This window comes from Marmota marmota, unplaced genomic scaffold, assembly GCF_001458135.2.
Source record: "Marmota marmota marmota unplaced genomic scaffold, marMar, whole genome shotgun sequence".
NCBI classification, from domain to species: domain Eukaryota; kingdom Metazoa; phylum Chordata; class Mammalia; order Rodentia; family Sciuridae; genus Marmota; species Marmota marmota.
In genome coordinates, this window is record NW_026000130.1 from 5,948,831 (window position 1) to 5,965,319 (window position 16,489).

Genomic DNA, 16,489 nt, shown 5'->3' on the forward strand with positions numbered 1-16,489 from the left:
AGAACAGTGGTATATATACATAATGGAATATTACTAGGCCTTAAAGAATGAAATGATGGAATTTGCTGGTAAATAGATATAAAGCTGGAAAATATTATGCTAAGTAAAATAAGCCAACCCCAAAGAACCAAAGGTCAAATGCTGTCTCTGATATGTAGATTCTAATTCACAATAAGGGAAGGTGTCCAGGGAAGAATAGGGACACTTTGGATTAGACATAGGGCAATGAAAGTAGGAGAGGGGTATGGGGGTAGGTAGCATAGGAGAATAAATCACACATTATTACCCCATGTGCATATATGATTACACAACCAGTGTAACTTTATATCATGTACAATCAGAGAAATGAGAAGTTATTCTGAACTTACGTATTAAGCGTCAAAATGCATTCTACTTTCATACATAACTAATTAGAACCAAAAAAAGGCAATGTATTTAAGCATGCTAAAAAATTTTAAGATATTTTCACTGGCCCTTTAAGTGACTGTGGACCCTATCTATATGCTGCAGAATCTATATGGGTCAGAAGGATTAGCTGGCCCTCCTTCTGGAGAGTCCACAGTCTGTACAGGAAGGAGAGGCCTGGGATGCAGGTTGCTGGGGGATTTCACTACAGCTGCCAACCTGAGGGCTGAAGGCAGTGCCCAGGCCTGCAGGGTGTGAGTGGCCTCCTTTATGAATTTCCTGCCAGTGACCATTCTCTACAGCAGCCCCTATTATATACCGTGGCCCATCAGAGTTCCATGTGTGGTGTAGATGGCATTTTATATTACTGGTAGACTTGTTTATTTTCTAACTTTTGAAATACCATATATATTTTTTCAAAATCACCAAATCAAGATAATTAAAATTCTTATTACCTAATTCATTACCTAATAATGAAAGTGACAAAATCAGAAAGTGCCTCTAATTTGTTACACCTTCGTAGAAACCATTATTAACAGCAGCAGCAGCAATGGACACACACAGGCACATCCAAAAACAAATGGCCCCTTTAACAGGCCATGTTTTAACTCCAGATTTGCAAATCTGAAACTTTAATTTTGGTGTAGAAGAAATAAAACAACTTCTGACCTCCTTGTAGTTCTTCTTCAGATAGGCCAGCTCTTCAGTCAGGTTCTCAATCTGCATCTCCAGGTCAACTCTGGCCAGGGTCAGCTTGTCCAGCACCTTTATCAGGCCATTGATGTCAGCCTCCACAGTCTGGTGTAGAGCCAGGTCATTCTCATACCTGAAAATCTGTTTATTCTTTTTTTTTTTAATTTTTATTGTTGGTTGTTCAAAACATTACATAGTTCTTGATATATCATATTTCACACTTTGATTCAAGTGGGTTGTTTAACTATTCAACACAATGATTTGGACAAGGCCAACATTTCCAATGTTGGCAAAAATTATCTGACAAAACAAAGGGAAACATGGAAAATGAAGTCCTAATATACATGTAGGTTACAAATATATTTTTGGCACAAAATTCAAGTGGTAACATTAAATTCTCTTTCATTAAGAATTTTCTTTAAAAGTGATATTTAAACTACAGCCTGAGGATGCAAAATCAAGGGATGATGGTAAAACCCTACTCTCATTTCAAGTTCTAACAACAACCCTTTAAGACAAATAGTATTATTCTTATTTTATAGAAGAGGAAACTGAGGTTCAGAGAAGTCACCCAGCTAACATGTGGCAAAAGAAGGACTCAAATTCCTGGCTGCATAATGTAAAAGGGAGGAATTGAAGAGGCTGTGGTCAGTCATGGCCAGGAAAAATGGTAACATCAGTGGAAAGTGCCTATGTAGGCTCAAGAGAGACACTGATAGTAGAAGTGATAGGATATTAGAGAGGTGTCAAAGAAGACTCCCTGTTTCTGTCTTGATAAATGAGAAGGACAGTGATTAAAAAATACCAAGGTGGAGAAAAGGGAGAAGCAGGTTAGGAGAAAAAAATAATTTATCTAAATTTGGTGCATTGTATTTCATTAAAAATAATAAAATATATGTATATATATTCATATGTATGCAACACACACACACACACACACACACACACACATACACACACACACAGTTGATTCAATGAAAATACAATGAGGATAATTCCCTGCCTAGAACCTGTGCCTTGTGTCCATCCCTTCTTCAATACCAGCATTCTCTTGCACATTTGAGTCTTTGTTCCTCCCAGTAATTAAATAAATTAAATAATTCTGATTCTTGGGCCCTCCAGTACCCAACCCCAGGCACATCAGGACCAGGAGAACCACTAAGGAGGATTCTGTCCTTGGCCACCCCACCTTTTCCCTCAGAAGCCACCCCACAATTTCTCCTCATCTTCTCACAATCTCCATTGTCTGAAGAGGCCAGGCAAAGGCAGGAGTCTGCTCAGGGGCCTTGTCCTTCTGCTCCTCAGAGCATCCTGCGTGTGCAGATCTGGCCCCACAGACATGCCATCTCTGCAGCCACCCAGCAAACTATTCAGAAGTTCCCTACCTTTGGTTAATTCACATCTGTTGTAGTCTTGAAATTCCTAAAATATTTAGCAGGAGGTTTCATATGCTCATTTTGCACCAGGCCCCACAAATTCTGCAGCCACCTGTATACAAATGTCCACATCACACTGGTACAAGCTACTGAGGGGCAGCCTCTCTGATCTGTGAGTAGCAACCTCATTTCTAGCTAGGAAGACCCACTGCCTTAAATTACAGGGAGGTACAGGGGGGAAAAAAAGCTCAATTTCTTTGTTTCTATGAAACACACAGCTTTAGGTGCGATTTTATGTTTCTTTCTAGGTAATAACTTAGGAGGACCCCTTGGGGACAGAATGCAGAAATAACATATTTTGGACCATTAACTGTGCCTTATTGTTTTTTATGGCTTAGAGTGGAGTCTGCTCTGAGTTTTTGTGGCCCTAAGTTACAGGCAGGAAGCGTGGGCTGCTTAAATATGACAGGGAGCCCTGGGGAGGCAGAGGAAGGAGTGGTTGAAGGATCCCAGTCTGGCTCTTGAAGCCCCAACTGCCACCCAGCTCTAGCCAGGTTTAACGATCTTCTGTTACCAGCTTGGGGGGGTAGAGGGCACTCACCTGTGCTCCTGGCTTAGCCCTACTTGACATGAAAATCTTGAAAATTCACATTACCAATACATCATGTCGGAAGATTCTTACTTCTTTCAAAGTTCTTCATGAGACAGACAAAAATTCAGTGTCAAGCCTGAAACATGAGCATTTAAGTTCTCTTTGTGCATTCTGCTTTCTGAAAATTTAAATATTTCTAGTGTGATCAAAGGAAAAAAAAAGAAGTGTTGCTAATTAGATATTTGCAAGTCAGGACTACTTTCCTTGAATCCAAAATTTAATACTACTTATCCTCAGTGTTGAAAATTCTGAAGTTCAACAGTGGAAATGTTTCTGGTCATGGTGGGGGTCACTAGATGAGGAAGGAGGCTCTGTTTTTACTGCTGGGGAGTTTACAGCATGTAACTGAGGAAGGATGTTCTTCATTTCAGGGACTTCCATGAGCAGCACAGCTGCTCCCAGTCCTATCATTGTGTAATACCCATGCCCAACTTGCTTTCACCCAATTTATAAAAGATTAATAGGCTAATGTAATGAGATAGTGCCCTAATTTCAGTAATATTTCCATTTATCGTAGAAAAACAATAATTTAATCATAAAATATATTTTTAAGGTACTCAATTCAATGACTTAAACATGACTACCTTTATTGAATTACATCATTTTAAATTTAATAGCATCAAGAATGACATTTGTACACATTTCATTTATAGGGAGCATTCAGAAAGTTTCATAACAATGTTCCATTCTTTCCTTCCAAATTAATCTTTCATATTTCTAGAAAATTAACATAAACCAAATTCTAACTTCAAAAAAGAACATTTGCCTTGGCTCATGTTTAATTATGGGCCTAGCTCCTATAGTATATTCATCACTGTTGGCCATGGATTTTACCTGTTTAAAAATTTTAAATGCTTTGTCATTTTTAGTAAGACAGGCACAAATTGCAAACTTAAATCAATAATTAAAGCAAATTATGTCTTAGCATACCCTCTGGTATATTTGAAACTAATCTCTGCCCCTTGTCCAAATACCACTTTGTTTAGAAGAGTACAAGAAAATATAGTTCTCCTACATTGTTTCCTAGGTCTATTCAAAGAATCCTCTTAAATGCAAAGAGCAACCTGTGTGGTTCCAGAGAAAGCATGTGGCTTCACATAAACAATGGATACAAAACTCTGCTGATGATGGTTCAGTTACCATGGGATAACACTTGGAACATCAAGCCAACAAATGACTAATCTGAATTTTTGCACATGTTCATGGATAGTAGAGATGACAATAGAAAACTCGGTATTTTTAGCTTATCCAATATTAATATTACCTTGTAATGCATCATTGTTCATCTCCATGTCATAAGAGATACTGTTTTTCTATATTGTCTCCTATAGATGGACACAATACCTTTATTTTATTTATTCATTTTTATGTGGTGCTGAGGATCAAACCAGTGCCCCATGTGTGCTAGGCAAGTGCTCTATCACTGAGCTACAACCTCAGCCTGTTTGCTATGTTCATATTCATACCTGAAGTCATTTTAGGGCCACAATAAAGTTAACCTTTATTTTGTCACAGACACAAAAGCTTGATTAAGAATGTTAACCACAAGACCAGTCACAATTTCTAAATCAAAATGCAGTGTCTCTGGCTAAGCGTGAAAAATATATAGATCAAATCAGTTGTCAAGAATCAGAAAATGCTTCTAAGATGAAGTTACTGGGATTAAGTGATTTGGCCAAGGTGAACTGAGAATGTCATAGATTTAAAAACAAAACTGTCTTACCATTGCTCTGTGGTTAACACCATGTTGATCACAGTTCCTAGAAATGGATTTCCAAGTCCATTATCGTTTTCAACAAAAATCCTGGTGTTTATTCATATCTTCACCACAATGAAAGTTAGCTTGATACCTGAAGAAAAATTAGGATGTTTACTCAATCTCATCTCCAAATAATTCATGGCAAGAGAACATCACACACTTAGGACCTGTTTAAAAGCCTCTAGACAGTATCCACCTTCCCAAAAGCCCAGTTTACAGTCTTGGTTGCACGTTACCAAACAGAGCAGCAAAGGAGGAGGACTCTTTTCAGAGCCACCCTTATCCTAGGTGAAGGGGCCTTTCCTCTCAACCTCAGGACCACTCCTGCTGACTATGCTGGGCATCAGGCCCCACAAACAGATAAGGTTGAGGAGACAGGGGAGAGGGAGCCCCAGAGCACAGAGACTTAGAAACTCTGGGATCAAAGGAGTGATACCTGCAATCCACAGAAATGTTGTTATTCACAGAAATCTATGAACCTCTAAGGCTGATGAGTGCTCCACACAGTGCTCCATAAAAACAAACAGGGGAAAGATGCTGCCACAACACTGTGCTCTGCACCCTGACTCAGTGTGAATCACTGAAGCTCACTGTGTGCATCAAGCCCCTTTCTACCTCTTCACATGTCACTTTGTTTTTTTTTCCCTCCCTGAGAACACATTTTTCTCAGTACAGCTTACATCATCTGAACTGGACAGTTTATGTGCTAACCTATGTGTGCACTGATTTTCTAAGCAGCTCATGAGCTGGGGTATTTCATGTTCAAGCAAGGCCTGAAGCTGACCATCTTCCACTCCATCTCAGTAGACCACAAAAGATTGTGGCACACGTGGTTATGTTTCTAAACCAGCAACTCAAGGCACCTAGAAGGATGTAAATCAACCTCCACTTGAGACAAACTGGCCTTTGCTATTTTTGATAATGTCAGGGTTCACCTTTCAACACTGTAACTTTCAAGACAGTTTCAATCACAGCCTCCAACTTCAGAATAGTCCAGGGTCTCTTTCATTTATTTATGTATTTAGTCTATGGTTCTCAACAACAGGACTATTGAAATTTGAGACACACAACTCTTGGTGATGTCGGGGGGTGTGGTTGTGTCATGCACAGTGGGGTGTTTTGCAGCATTTCTTATCTCTACCTGCTGGACTACATGCCAGCACAACACCATCCCAGTGCGGCAACAAAAAATGTTTTCAGTTATGAATGAATGGTCTCTGGGGGCACTATCTCCACTTGTGGAAAACTACTGATGTAGAGTTGGTACCTGAACCCCAGGCTGAATTTGCAAACAGCTCATCAATCCATCCGCAAGCTCCTCTCCTGGTTCCTAGAAGATACATTGAGAGTACCACCTGTTTGATGAAAAAATAAATGAGCTGGAATCTTAAAATTTCAGAATCATTTCGATTCTGAATTAATATATGACAAAACCTATATGTGTGTATATGTCCATTATACATACATACATACACACACCAGTAGCCAAAGAATCCAATTAAGTATCAATTCTTTCACATATCTATAATGATCAAGGTATCACTCTCTTCTGATATCTTCATCACCTTATAAGGGCTTTTGAGTACACATAAATAAGAACTGTTAACATTACTACAAATTATTCATGTTGTCAACCTGCATGACTACTGTAGTTTCATCTGCTGGGAAATGTGACCAAGTTCCTAGAGATTCCTGCTTTGGTCTCTGTGTCTTAAGCAATGGCTCATCCAGATAATCATCTGCGGGAGCAACTTGCTTTGCAAGAGTGACAGCTATTGTGACAACTTCAGCATGTCCACTAAAATCATAAGATATCCCAAGTTGCTATCCCTTTACTGTTCACTTCAGAGTGAGCACACCTGACCACCTGACATTGTGTGCTATCCTTATGTGTCTGCCTCTTATCAGGAGTTAACCTCCGTGATTTACCATTGGCATTTGGTTCTGTTTTCTCTGCTGCACTGCCAGTATTTGGACCTAGAAAATGCTTCCAAATGTCCACTCAGTGCATGGTGACACTGTCTTCCTATTATTGCAACATTATTTTCTAATTTCAAAGAAAAACGCATACAAAATACTGTGTTGAAATGGAGAATGCCTGGGGAAAATGATGTAAACTGTGCAAATGAAGATGGATTTTCCCTAAAGAACACTCTGGAATTATTCTCTAGTAGAACACAGACATCAATTGTGGTGGTGACAGTGGGGAATCTATGAGGACCACATATCAAATACACAAGGGCTACACACTCATTTTAAGGTGTTGTATGTTTTCTACTCTAAGCATGAGGGGGAAATGGTTCAAAGAGAAAAGGGGAAGTGTGGAAATACAGATGCACATCTCCATTAGTGGGTACATTACATAGAAAGGCCTGAAGAAGTCAAGATTCTATACTTACAGGCCTCTAGCAGCAAGGACTTGATGTGCCCTGGCTGGTCAGAAGATGGGAGGTAAGGGGGTGTGCAAAGAAATGTGGACAACCTCTAAGAGCCTAGATTGACCTGGAGCTGATAGCCAGCAAGGCATTGGGACCTCAGTGCTACCGCCAGAAGGAAATGACTTCTGCCCCACCCACAAGAGCCTAGAAGAGGACCACAAGCCTCCAGATGAGAATGTGGCTTGGCCAACAACTTAATCTCTATCTCATGATATCCTGAGAGCCCTGTGGTGCCAACTGTCTCACCCAAAGATCTACACAAAAGCAGGTATTGTCAGCTGCTACTTTTGTGCTCTGTTAGAAAAAAATGAATTAATAATCCATGCAAAATATTTTGGGAGTAGGGAGTATAACTATGCCAGAAAACTGGGACAGCTCATGTCTAAGAACTACTTGTCTAAACTCCCAATGAATATGAGTCAGGTCCACCTCTTCTGTTTGGTGAACAGATGGTGACCAACTAAATGTCTGCCAAAGCTTACTCACTTATCTAATTCCTCATTGGTGCTCTCCACAAATCCTGCACTTGCCTTTGTCTTTTCCAACTTTTTTCAAAAAAGTAGTACATTTAGAACAGAATATTAACAAAAGTTAATGGTTAGATTAAAAAAAGTAGACTCTTAAACTTCACCTTGTACAAATAAAAGAGAAGGTAATACCTCCACCTTCCAGAGGGCTCCTCCCATCTTACCATTCATCTGCTGGGCAACCTTTGTGGTCATGGTCAGTAGCATCAGTACCACATGTACTGGCTTAGAGTCGGGCTATGAAAACATAAGTTTTTTTAAAAAAAATTTGTATAATACCTGATTTCCCATTATTGGGGAGTATACAAACCACCCCGAAAGCAAGCTGACACTAAACTCTTTAAGACAGAGTAACAATAAGAAAAAAACCATCTCAAGGTAGACCACTGAGAAACTAGAGTCTGTTAAGTGACTACTGGAATCTAAGAAAGCGGAGGGTATAGAATCACATTCCATCCCACAACTGTGAGGAGTGGAAGAAAAAGGCTGTAGAATTGGCAATTTGCCAGCATGCATCCAATGCTTAAGTGTGCAAAATCCTTTATTGTGGGCTGGGGTTGTGGCTCAGTGGTAGAGCACTTGCCTCGTATGTGCAAGGCCCTGGCTTTAATCCTCAGCACCTTTGTCACAGTGACTCAAATTCTAGGAAATTAGGGTGAAGTTAACAAGAATGGGTTGAAAGTGTTGACGGAAGGATCCAGGATCAGGAGAGTCACCATTTGTAGGATGATCTTCATATGTAAGGCACTTACTAAATAATTTATTTAATGCAGCTCATTCCTTTTTTAAAAAAAAATACCTTTATTTTATTTATTTTTACATGGTGCTGAGGATTGAACCCAGAGTCTCACACATGCTAGCTGAGTGCTTTACCCCTGAGCCACAACCCCAGCCCTGACCCAGTTCATTCTTTCAGTGATCCACTAAATAAGTATTATTATTCCCATTTTACCACTGAGTAAATAAGGTTGGGAGTTCCTGGAAACTGCCTGGTTTACAAGGTGTCCAACACTACTTAGAACACTAAGCCATTAGGAAGAGTGTCTTCCACTTAATCTGTACCTGACTTTAATGGGGAAAAAAAAATCTTTGGTTTTTTAAACCATATGAAACCTTAACATTGAATGAAAAAAATACATTCCAAAGTTGCCTATGTAGACTACAATCATGTTGTACTATTTAAATATATATGGTTATGTAAGTTACATAAAATATTCATAAATATGAATGAAGTGATATTAAAAATATGTAATAATCTGAATAGCACAACTAATGACCAGTTAGAATAGATACCAGTTATAGGGACAAACAGAGTCCTGAGTCCTGGAGATTGCTTCTGTAGTAAATGCTAGTTTTGTTTTTGTTTTGTTTTTTTTTTTTTTTTGAGGTAGATTTTGGTAAAATCCAGAATGTTCTAGGGGAATGTCCAATGTAGACAAAGTTACTCTGAGAGTTTGAGGCAGCAGCTATTTACCAATAAGAAAAAATTTTAATATTACAATGCCTGATGAAAATGTGCCAGTGCTTTCTGGCTGAACAGCAGCCGTGAATATACAGAAATACCAAGGACATACATGAAAAGGAAATAATTCCATTAGGTACAGAGGTATAACTTGGGAAAACATACTTTTTAAAAAAAATTCTTTAAATGTTAGATATATGTATCTAAAAAGTCACAATATACATAAAGTATTATAGGTTGAACATTCTTATTAAAATAAAAAAATTCAAAAGAGATTGACAAAAATAAAGCTGGGCACCGTGGCACATGCCTGTCATCCCAGAGACTCAGGAGGTGAGGCAGGAGGCCGACAAATTCAAGGCCAGTCTCAGAGCATAGCAAGACCCTGTCTCAAAATAAAAATTATAAAGGTCTGAGGATGTGACTCAATGGTAAAACAGCCCTGGGTTCAACCCTCAGACCTTTATAATTTTTATTTTGAGACAGGGTCTTGCTATGCTCTGAGACTGGCCTTGAATTNGAGACTATTAGGAACAGATGAAAGAACATAAAACACACTGTGAAGAAATATGAATGTTTCACTGAAAATAAAACAAACACAAAAACATCTGTTTTCCAGCAGTAGAAGATAATAAAGAAACAAAAAAGAAAGTGTAATCACCATTTCAGACGTGTCATCCGAGGTTCATCCTTTCATTTCATCGACTTCGCTCTTCAGTGCTGATATCCTTTGTAGCTCTTCTTGGGTGTAAATATATCAGATATAACCTTTTTCTCCTCAGTAGTTTGCTGTAAGTAAGATACAAAAAAAAAAAAAACAACACAAAATGCGTGTCAATATTTTGCAGGAGCCCATATGAAGTATGCAGACTTCATATTTTACAAAAAATTATAAATAATAAGTTTGTTTAGAATTTTAAAGGACAATCTTAATGACTTTAAATATTACTTCATTCAATTACTGCCTCTCCATGTTACCAACCTATACTAGATTTCACTATGGTACCCTCAGGTGCAAAGGTGATATTTCTAATTGTTGTCTTTACAATAACACTACATATTAGTACAGAACCTGAAACAGGGTCATACTCAATAAATACTTGATGAATGAATGAATTCTCAGGTGATAAATTGTTCTTGCATTTGCTCACTCACCCGATATTTACTGTATGTTTAACTGTGCCAAGCACAGCTCTAGGCACCAGAACTAAACAACATGCAAACAAATAAATAATAAATAAATAAATACAGATTGTGTGAGGTAAGAATGGGGTTGAAATCTTAAATCATAAAGATGATTAGAGAAGGTTTTCCTGAAGTGATATCTGAGCAAAGTCCTGAAGGAAATGAGGGAGTAAGTCTCTAGCAAAGGAATAGAAACAGGAAGTATAGTTTAGGAGAAAAACCTAGAGAGTACAGCACCCTAGAAGACAAGGGAGAAAAATTTATGGGAAGAAGTAGTGATCAACTAGGTCAAATATGAAATATTGCTAAAAGATCAAGTAAGAAAAGAACTAAGAACTGATCATTGGAGTTAGCAATGGAAAGGTATTTGGGATCTGACAAGAAAAATTGCAGTGGAATGGTTGGTTTGGAAACCTTTCTGAAGGTGGTCCCAAGAGAATGGAAGAACCAAAAGGTGAGAAAGATAAAGGAGGAAGAGTTGGGATTTTAGCCTGGGACTTAGAGGGATAGAAGGGAAAAATAAAAAGAAGGTAGAGGGAAATACAAAGAATTAGCCAAAAATTCTAGTGTGATTTCCCCTTTAGGCATTACCAAAATCCTAAGCTGTGCACAAGCAGAGTAGGACTCTCAGAAACCAAACGGAAATCAGCAGATGATTGTTAAAGAGCTGAGCAAGGATATCAACAGTTTCACACTGCTAGGGAAATGGTGGTAGGGATTCAAGCCTTGTCAAGGTGTAGAGGCCTTGCTAAATACCCTAGGCTATCAGCTGAAGTCTCAGAAGAGCTACTTCCTTAGAAGTATGGTAAGAGCTAGGTTCTACAAGTCAAAACCACTGTCTAAGTAAGCTTCTGCCACAGATTAGGAGTAAGCTACAACTAAAAAAAATGTCAACTCTAACAAAAACCACCCTCAAATAGATCAAAGTGATCTTCCAGAAAAAAACAACAACATTGCATTCTCTTTAAAGGAAGACAAAAGGATGAGGTGTAGCTCAAGTGATAAAGCACTTGTTTAGCATGTGCAAGGCTCTGAGCTCAATCACCAGCACAGGAAAAAACAAAAACAAAAACAAAAACCAAACACAAATACAGCTGGGCCTTGAAAATTTCAATCACATTTAACGCCTTAAAATTTGTATGTAAGCAAAGTAACAGAGTCAAATGACTGAAAATCAAGAAGAAAAAATATAAGACAATAGGAATAGATGCTCAAGTGAAATAATTTATCTGATAGGTACTTTAAAATAGTTGTGATTAATGTACTTAAAAAAATAAAAGTTGGAGATTACGAACGACTGGAATCTAAGTAGAAATAGGACCAAATGGAAAACCTAGAACTGAGAAACATAACTGACAATAAGAATTCAAAAAATGGATCAAATAGCACATGAGGCTCCTCCTACCAATTCTCCCTCCTCCCTCTCCCTACACAGGTATTGAAACTGTATCACAATCCGAAGGCTCTCCTGGTCTCTTTCTCTTCCTTTCCCTTTATTCTTTACAAGTGTTCCCCTCAATAAACATCTAATCCTATTTTGGTGTGTGCTTTTTAGAGGATTTGAACTGATACAAGGATGGGTGAACTGGCTTTTGAGGGGAAACAGTAACACTACGGACAATGGAATGTTGCTAAGTTCTATGATGGTTGAAGAAATAAAATGACAGGTTCATATCCACTAATCAGTAAATTAAAGCAAAGTCAGAGAACCTCCTTAGGGGGTTTTAAATAAGCCCTCATTTCTTATTGTTGAAGGGCAGAGGGAACTGAAAACTGGACACAGTACTTAACTATAAGACAGGCAAATTTTCAGAGAAAGCTGAGCTATAGAAGTCTAGGAAACTATTCCATGCCAAAATCAGGGTCTTGATGGAGAAGGGAACAGGTGGAGATTCCAGGATGGGGTATCTCCACACACTCACTTGAGATGCTTCAATCCCATTTTAACCTGTATGCTCTGGGGAACATCAAATAGCTAGATTGCTGGTCAGGAGTTTAGAAGAAGCAAGATAGCAATACCGGAAGTCTGAGGACAGGAAGGTGTAGGGAAGAGGCATGTGAATGGACCTATGGGAGTAGGCACTTAGTGTGATCACCTTTTCATCACATGTCCACCAGGGAATGCCCACTGCAGAAAAGACACTGAACAACCAGAAGGAAAGGATGACTTGGCCAGGGATGTCAACCAGTTTCTGTCACTGACCACTCAAAGCTTGGCTAATGGGCTCCTGAACAGAATTACTATGTTGGCAGGGATGGAGACTATGTCAGGGCCAAACAGTCTTGGGCTCTCTTTCCTCACCAGTGTTCATGTAGCCACTGTCAGTGTCTGATGTACCAGCAACAGAGGCCGATCCTGAGCTCCTGTGGGAGTGGGTTACTGATTAAAAGGATGAGTTTGACCTGATTTTCCTGTCTTTTCTGTATTTGCTTGCCTTTTTGCTGTGTTATGACACATCACAAAGGCATTAACAGATGCAAGACCCATCCATGCCTTTGGACTTCCCAGCCTTCAGAAATATGAGCCAAATAAACTTCTATATTTCTGATTTACCAGTCAGTGGTATTCTGTTCTAGAAGTAGAAAATGTATAAAGGCATGTGTTCAAGGCTTCCCTCACCTTCAGCTAGAACTGCCTCTCATCTAGATGACTGCTTCTTATCAAGATGAATTACTGGTAGGATGACCCAGTCCTTCAACCTTGGGAGGTGGGAGACTATAAAAACTGTACCCTTATTAGGCCATGATTGCTGGACTTGCCCAGTTACAGTTAAAATTTTGCATGACAGTAGCAAGATGTCTCAACAAATTACCTAAGTACCAAATGATTTATTTCTGTCTCCATTATATAGCAGTGTGTGTAACACCTTATACACTTTATATACTTTATAATATTCTGCCAATATAACATTTTTTACTGGATTGTTGGCATGAAGAGCCCAAGTAATCAGATGGTAGTCAGAGAACTAAGTTTTGTGGGGTTTTTTGGTAAGTATGTGTGGTGCTGGGGATTGAACCCGGGGATTTGTGCACAGAAGGCAAACACTCTACCAACTAAGCTATATCCCAAGCCCTAGAGCATTAAGTTTTGAGAGCCTTATAACACAAGCATACCTACTCTGGGAAGCAGAACATCTAAACCCACAGAGCTTAACATTGTCTGGAAGGGAAGCATAATTCCCTAAGTGAACCAGTAATGACAATATGAATCCAGTCATGAGAGCAGAGACCTCACGCATTCTCTAATCACCTCATGAAGGTTCTGCTTCTCGACACTGTTGCTCTGGCAGTTAAATGTCAACCTGAGTTTTAGAGGGGACATTCAGCCATGGAATAGAGGAAGGAGATGCTGACTATCTATTATGTCCTCAGGAACAAATATAATAAGAAAATTTCAATTTGTGTACTAATCTTCCTACTAGAAATTTTGACCAATCAGAATCTTGTAGAAGGTATATTTTGTGCCATGAGTTTAATGTGAGAAATAAGCCGATTTCCTCAGTGGAAGAGGTGGACTTAGTGGATGTTGTTCTCCACTCATACCTCACCTGCAAACTGTTGTGCTGACTGCTAATGGTTCACAAGTGCCCACTTCTGCAGAGCATGCCCTCAGCCAACTGGGAACTTCCTCACTTAAGAGGTTTTCCCCTATCAAAGCTGATGACTGACTGACACAGGGCTATGAATGGCCAACCTCCTTGCCTCAAGGTATAATCAACTCTGTGGTGCAATTTGCTCAGTTTCCTCCAGGGATCAGAATGAATTTGACTCCAACTGAGACCTGGTCCTTAGTGGCTATTTTGTGCTGATCCATTTCCTTCCTTCTGGAGGCACTACCTCACAAAATCACTTGTATAGGAATTCCCTTCTTGGCTCTATTTCCAAGGAACCCAACTTAAGAAAAAAATATAAAACAAAAAAGTTGTGTCAAGAACGTAAAGTCAAAATAGATAAGCAATAATCACAGTTAAAATTTTTAAGAAATTTCTCTCAATACTGATGCAAGAAGCAGACAAAAAAATCAAAAGGGGTATGGACAATTTGAGTATGAGGGTTAACACATTTGTTTAAATTTACATATATAGAATATGATTCCCAACCACTGTAAAATATACATTCTTTTCAATTGCACATAGAATACTTACCAATGCAGACCATGTGCTGGGCCATAATGCAAGAATAAGCAAATTTCCAAGGACTGAAATCATAAAGTATGCCCTCTGGTTACAGTAGAAATGAGCTGGACACCCATAACAGAATAGTAACTTGAAAATCTCCAAATGTTGGATTTGAAGAAATAATTATAGGTAAATCAATAACAACAGCAGCAACAAAAACACACAATGGAAATAAGAAAATAATTTGAAGTCACAATGCAGTTGCTACTATCAATTTTAAAGTTAGTGCTGTTAGAACCTGTTTGATAAACAGTAAATTTTCACTTTTACATTTTCTAGAAGAAAACAATTATTAATCAGCATGAAACAGAAAAGTTCATCTTGTCAGCTAAAAGGAACCACAACTGGTTGAAATTCCATTTACCTCTACCAGCTATTGCTAGCATGTGATCAGCATCCTGATGAAACTGATTACCCATGAGTGGGGAAAAAAGTCAAACCAAGAAAACTCAAAGGCACTGGCATCCACGAGGAGAAGAGCTTTGTTCATTACTACTCTGGGTTTAACTTTTTTTCTGATAACTACACCACAAACACATAAGGGATAAGCCTGCAGGTAAACTTCCACAGAGCACCCTTCCTGAATATTTCTTTCCAAAGCTCCTTGGAAGTACATGCTTAGAAATTCCTACCCAGGAGGCCATGATAAATAAATATTTTACAGTCATTCTCTTCCCATATTAACTAGTTAACAAAACAAAAAACCTATTTGGACTTCAGCTTCTATTAGTAACCCTAAAGTGAGAACACATATTTTTAACGTAGTACTGTTGTGCTTACTGCTACATTAAAAATAAATGAATTCATTTATATGACGTCTCTGTAGTTAATCAGAGAAAACTAATAATTTTTATGTTTTTTTTCCCAGTAAAAACAATGACCTCAATATAAAACTGTAACCCATAAACCACCTGGCATTTTTATTTACAGCAGCCCAATATAATACCATATGACCAGCAGATGTTGGATATTTTCATGATGTTGCTTAAGAAGTTCTTCTGTCCACTGCAACAGGCCACATTCTGCTTTGAATTCAGCTATTATTTGATGCTTCTTTTTGAAAACTGTATACTTGCTTCGAAGTTTACGGACATTGTTTTAACTATAAAAACATAATATGTAATTAAATGAGTAGACTAGTAGGTAAGTATTATATATACCTAGCTATTAGTATTATATGTACCTTGATGTGTTAGAAAACTGTTCTCTTCTCACCAACACATGTGTAACAAACATATAATAACTTAGTTTTATTAGAAAACTTGGAATGTTTAACAGCTCAATTAAAACACTATAGGAAGAACCTGTATTTAAATCCCTTCAAAACAAAAGCAAGCTACTATATTACTGTACATAGAATAATTATTTGGGAATCTTCTTATCCTTTTTAATGCCCAGTGCTTCTTAAAGCTACTTTGTTTGGAGGCTTAATAAATAATATTACAAATAATGAAGTAATGAACATAATATTGAAATTTGGGGGCAAAATGGGAAAAAAAATCACTCATGTTAGCTCTGTTACCATGTTGGTATTTTTCCTTCCAATTTTTTAAAAAAATATTTATATTAGTTATAGATGGACACAATGCCTTTATTTATTTGTTATGTGGTGCTGAGAATTCAACTCAGTGCTTCATACAAGTGAAGCAAGTGCTTAGGCAAGTGCTCTGCCCCTGAGCCACAACCTCAGCCCTTTCCTTCCAATTTTCAAGGCTAATCAGCATTTCTAACTTACAAGGTAGCAAAATAGATTTCAGCATTTCTAAAATCTATTTTTTCTTAAAGACCAGAATGTTTCCTGAGTACACAAAGAA

The 16,489-nt window shown here is 38.3% G+C and overlaps 1 long non-coding RNA gene across 2 annotated transcripts; it reads right to left on the reverse strand.

Moving 5' to 3' along the window:
• Window positions 1-71: 71 nt before the first annotated feature.
• Window positions 72-15,817, reverse strand: LOC125611121. Of its 2 annotated transcripts, XR_007341256.1 has the most exons (5): window positions 14,643-15,817; window positions 9,974-10,101; window positions 4,850-8,087; window positions 2,484-3,202; window positions 72-1,239 (listed from the first exon to the last, which is right to left on the reverse strand). It is a non-coding gene; the product is annotated as an uncharacterized LOC125611121 (long non-coding RNA). The 2 variants fall into 2 exon arrangements; XR_007341255.1 differs by lacking the exon at window positions 72-1,239 and having other exon boundaries at window positions 2,050-3,202.
• Window positions 15,818-16,489: the final 672 nt, after the last annotated feature.